General features: G+C 30.8%; 1 protein-coding gene across 2 annotated transcripts in view; it reads right to left on the bottom strand.

Moving 5' to 3' along the window:
- Positions 1-900: 900 nt before the first annotated feature.
- The window catches only part of LOC144375089 (ankyrin repeat domain-containing protein 26-like), a 69,360-nt gene continuing 64,260 nt past the window's right edge, over positions 901-6,000 (bottom strand). For both annotated transcript variants that reach the window (XM_078038640.1, XM_078038641.1), the window contains one exon: positions 901-2,905. The gene's annotated coding sequence lies outside the window, so the exon portion shown is untranslated. The remainder of the gene's footprint in view (positions 2,906-6,000) is intronic.

The raw sequence follows: 6,000 nt of genomic DNA, 5'->3' as shown, positions 1-6,000 counted from the left end.
TCAGATATTTCTCCTCTAACAGAAAACAGAGCCTCTAGAAAAAATTTCTAATCCCAGCTCTGGAACAAGAAAATAAATGATGTGCTTGAAACATCTTGTTGTGCAATAAAGTCAAAAGTATTCCAGGATGAATAGGAACACATCAAAAATATGTGAAATCAACTTAAAAGGGCAGCTGCTGTCCATTTCTGGGGGATGTGAATAACAGAATAATAAGCTTTTTCTTCTTGCCCACTTTTGCAAACAAAAGTTTATTTGTTTATGTGGAATCAATAAAAAAAATTATTTGGCCATCACCATAGTAATAATTTGAGACAAGGAGGAATCATCAATAAAATATTAATTTTAGTGGGTAAAATTTTAAGGACCAAGCAGATATATACAAAATATTTATGAAAAAAAGGAATATAAAGGGTAAATAAATGCTATGTTTATCATGGCCCAATGTGATAGATACTACCTTAACCAAATAATTAGTCAACACTAAACAATGTTAAAACCAAGTGTCCCTACATACCTCCACAGTTTCTTGTGTCTGTGTAATTGAGGCTCCAGATATTTGCTTACTCTTAAAAGTAGAGACTAACTCTAGATCCTAGAGGATGCCCACCATTACTAGAGGCTGATCACAGTTTGTGACCATGTCTGTCAGTGCTGCCTGAGTATGCTGTATTATAAGAAGTAAGCATTGCATGCATGATGGTCTTTCTCTAGTGGCATAACCTGAATTCACTCATGAGAAAACATCACATGATCCTAAACTGAAGGAAAATCTACAGAACTACTACTGACATACACCATTCAAAATCATAGATGTCATGAATAGCCCAGAAATACTCAGGAACTGTCCCAGATTTGAAAAAAAAAGACAGAAGAAACAAGACCACTGGAAACAGTAAATAATTGATACTAAAATTTCCCAAAATTGGATTTATTTTGGTTCAAAGACAATTGTTGAAATTACTGGCAATTTGGAATAGATTTGTAGAGTAGATATTCATAATACAATTTCCCTATTTTGATTATTGCACAATACTTATAGAAGGTAATTTCTCATTTTAATAAAATATTACTATTTAGGAATAAAAAGACATGTGCATCTTGCAAATGGTTCAGAGATAAAAACTGTTATGTACCTATTATCTAGAAATGGAGAAGAAGAGATGAAACAAGTTAACAAAATAATAACATTTGAGGAATATTTCCTAGGAATTCTTTGCACTACTGTTATAAATCTTCTATAAATCTGAGATTGTCAAAATTGAACATTTCTGAAAGAAAAATAAATCTTAAAAATATTAACAAGTAACAGCATACTCAATAAAATAAACCATAAATCTTTATAGGTATAATTAAATGAATAAATTTAGTGGTGGATGATTGATTAGGATATTTATAGCCTCAAACTATCTCCCCACAAAAATATTAATCAGAAAGTAAAATCCTGCAAATACCACATTAATGACCAATATTAACATCAGCAGTAATGAGGATATTATAAGTCATATGATGTGATTCAAAGAAAAATTACAGAATTGATTCTGTGATACTCTTGCCAAAAAACATGTAATCGAGTTCCAATCATAAAGAAATGAGAAAATCCATCTTAAGCAATTCTACATGCTTTCTCCCTGGAAAGATTCAAGGTCATGAAAGTTAAGACGAAGAAATATTTAAATCTGAATGCACCTGTAAAATACAACAATTAATTTAATTTCGTGGCTCTGAATGAAATGTTTTCTTATAAAGGACAATATATCAGGCTACTAGAAAAACATGAAAATAATCTTAGGATTTAAGTGGTTGAAGGCATTATGATAGAATGTATTAGTATTGATTTGAGAAACATCATTTGCTTAATTTTTTTTTTTGCTTTTTTCTCTTTATACAATCTTGGAAAATAATAATGAAGTTGCAGGTTCTAATATAAAATGCTTTTGTCCACTGAAGCATTTTAAAGTGAATTGCTAACATATGCCATCTTTCATGATATGTTTAGTATTTCCTACAAGTCAGAACATGCTAGATAACAATATAAACTTCATATGAAATGGATATGATTAACAAGTATGCTGTTATGTGTTAATATTTTAAAAATTAATTCACAATGAATTAAGGTTGTATTGTAGTTATCTAGCATGTTCTGACTTGTAGGAAATTCTAAAAATATCATGAATGATGGCATATGTTAGCAATTCAATTTAAAATGTTTCAATGGACAAAAGTACTTTATATTAGAACCTGCAACTTTACTATTATTTCCCAAGATTGTATAAACAAAGAGAAAAGGCAAAAAACATTAATCAAATACTGTTTCTTACTAGGAAGAAATCGTAAGTCAGTGCTTCAAATTAAAATTATAAAAATTTAAAGATTATATGTTTGATGGCAATATAATAATTCTAATACATTAATCCATTAGTGAATACAGTAACTGGCATACCAAACTAATGTTGCCTAATTCTCTGGACCCATATTCAGTGATACATTTTTTATAATACAAATAATCCATCATTAATGTGATATTTAGATCCACCAAATTACTGTTGACCATTTGGTTGTTGAATGAAGCTTAGATGCTAGCATTTAGACAGTTTGAAAACATATCTCAATAAAAACTGGTTTGCACTTGCACTTTAAATTTTCTTACAGATGTAAATAATTTTCATATTTTGAGAATTTTATCATATATATATATAATACACACATACATTTAAATTAAGTTTTTACATCACACATTTCATCAAACACTTCAAACATTATATCAACAGTCTGAAAAACACAATATTAGCTTTCATATTTTTTTCCTTAAAATCTTTGTATATACTTATGATGTTTCCAAAAATAGATCTTGTCTTGGCTTATTAGTAATTCTTAAGACGCTCCCATGGTCAAGATTCGAATTCTGTAGCAAGGGGAGAGAAAAAGAATTATATTTTTTCTCAAAGATTTTATAAGTATGAACCAATGAAGAAAAGTTGAGAACTTTTCATTGTTTATAAGAATAAAAAAATAGATATGTATGTTCAATATACAAAATTACTATGAAATGCAATATGCCCATATTTTCATACACAGCTCTCATTATTACTGAGTATTAGAGCTTTGGTTTCTTCACACCTTATGCAAAATTTGACATCCATATGCTAGGGTATTCTAAAAGCACTAGGATGATAACATGGAGATGATAATGGACACCCCTCAACAGTCATATACCATAACTTGAAAAGCAGGCAAGCAGGCAATTTCCATACAGATTCATTGTCATTATGACAGAGATAAAACAGGATACTACTGGAACACTTAGAAGGGACTTCTGTCCCAAATTTGTGTCAGTGTTTGTGGTCCTTCAGTGGAAGTAATATGTGAATTAATACCTGAAGGAAAAGGAGAAATTGTGACAGGAAGGGAAGAGAAGCATGCAGACAATGAGATGAGAAAGAACACTTGTGGAGTCATCAGTGGTGCAATGTCACTAGAATCCAGAGCAAAGAGACAGTACAGCTAATGAGAAGAGAAAAAGCTAAATAACCTGACAAGAATCCAGTTGATTTGGGTATTTTAATTTTGGGCTAAGAAATTTCAGACTTTTATTTTGAGGGCAAAATGTAAACTAATGTCAGAATCATGACAGGGTATTTTAAATGCTTAACTAGGTCAGTCTGGGCTTTTGGCCATAAGCCACAAAAATGGGTGAACTCATTTTTTCCCACAGAAGACTGTCAGTGTACAGGCTGACAGTTTCATAGTGAGGTAGAAGTGGGGAAAAAAGGTAGTTTCAAACTTAAGATTTTTCATTTGTTGATTTTCAAACTTGAAAAAAAATAGCTCTTTAATTGTAATTAATTTCTTCTCAGAAGTTATGACCAGCATTTTTGAAGCATTTGGCTCATTATAGGTGTGCACTTGATGAGAAATGTGTGAAAATACTTGCAACTCTTGCATAAGTATTATCATATAGAGTGTCCTTTATATAAAAGCTGTTCTCTTACTAATTTCCCAAATAGGGTCTAAAATAGTTTACTGAACACAGTAAGTATGTTGTAATGATAACAATAAGGTGATGTCCAATGCCTTTACACTTTTGATGTGAAAACAAATGATTTTGATCAACAGAATTCCCATTCCTGTCTTTTATTTCAGGGAAATTAATTTAAACAAAATTTTTACTGGTGCATTTAATTATACATAATAGAGAAATTATGAAATATTCACAGATACACATAAAATAATTTGATTACTCTTTCTCTCTAGTATTTTCTCCTCTCCTCTTCTCCCTTCATCTTTGAAAAAAATTTCAGTGATTAAGAAGACATATCTTTGTGTCTTAATAGAAGAGAGCTTTTGAAACTCTCTGATTAAGGGTAGCATGAAATACAAATTAATGTTCCACAAGGAAATCTAGAACTATTAAATTAACTTTTAAATAAACTAGCTTATGAATAAGTAAAAAAATAAATATCACTTTCTCGAAGAAATACAATGGGAAAAGAATTGCCCCTCAAATCCCTTTGCATTGTGTCTACATTCACACACATTGTCTGTAAATGGTAAATTATCTCATTTTTCTGTTCAGAACTAATAAGAACAACTTATACTTTCATCATACATAACAACTTTCATTATATTTTTGTACATAGTCATCCAATTTTATGATTCTGAAGCACTTCAAGCCTGATTTTTATTTTTTTCAGAAAGATATTCATGTAAGAAACTGAAAAAAATATACATTGTAATTTATGTATTAAAAACTATTCTTTCTGTCACAATTATTTGACTGCAGCATTGTTTTGAAAAGTTTAGATTTGTTCTCCTGTGATTTTTTTAGGTCAAAATGTCAAATAAAAGAATAAGGTTGAGGCCACATTTAACATGGATGTGCACGGCTTTACTGTGAGTTAAAGAAGATCATCAAAACACTATGGAAGCAGGGTGTGGTGGTACATGCCTGTAATCTCAGTGGCTCAAGAGGCTGAGACAGGAGGATCACGAGTTCAATGCCAGCCTCAGCAACCGTGAGGCTCTAAGTAACTCAGTGAGACCCTGTCTCTAAATAAAATACAAAATAGGTCTCGGGATATGGCTTAGAGGTCAATTTCCCTTGAGCTCAATCCCTGGTATAAAAAAGCAAAAATGATCTAAACCAAGGTTCAGTGAAATGGGAATTCTAACAACAATGATATGCAATGAAGGCAAGATGCTACCTTTTATTTGTTCATTTTCAAGCAGATATTTCATTGTTGTAATATTACCCCTGATCAAAAAATGGTAAAATATTATAGAAATATCTTCAAATGGGTTCAAAATACTTGAATATTGTTTTTCTTGCCATCTCTTAAAAATATGGCTTATCACAGTTGGAATAATATTTGACTCAACCAAATGAAGTCTTAATATAAAGGAAATCACATGGTTGTACTGAAGAGCTCCTGTTACACAATGAAACCCTGATCTTAACTCTAACCCTAACCCAATCCAACCCATGGAGTTGGGGACAGCACTCAGTGTGGAATAGTGAAATGAATCTGATCAAATTTTTCTGTGTATGCTTATGAACATATCACAGTGAATTTCACCTTCATGTATATCCATATTTTATAATTTAAAAAAACTAGAAATAAGTATAACATAGATTAGTAGAGCAGAAGAAAGAGAGCACAGGGAGGAAGCAGGGGAGATAAAGCAGAAGTACTGGTCACTGAATTAGAGTACATTATATTTCATTCTAGTTTAATTATATAAAAATTAACCTCAATATTATGTATAAATATTATATATATATTTTTTTCACCAAATTAAATAATTTTAAAACTTGCCATAAGATTAAGTAGAGGGATTGTGGCTCAGTGATAGAGTACACATGTGAGGCACTGAATTCAATCCTTAGCACCACATAAAATAAATAAACAAAATAAAGATATTGTGTCTATCTACAAATAAATAAATTATTAAGAAAAAATAGTAAGTGGAAATTCTCAGTAAGAGGGCACAACACTGAAA

The sequence above is a fragment of the Ictidomys tridecemlineatus genome, chromosome 2, assembly GCF_052094955.1.
Source record: "Ictidomys tridecemlineatus isolate mIctTri1 chromosome 2, mIctTri1.hap1, whole genome shotgun sequence".
Taxonomy (NCBI): domain Eukaryota; kingdom Metazoa; phylum Chordata; class Mammalia; order Rodentia; family Sciuridae; genus Ictidomys; species Ictidomys tridecemlineatus.
Note: the sequence above shows the minus strand (reverse complement) of the source record. Positions and strands in the feature narration are given on the sequence as shown.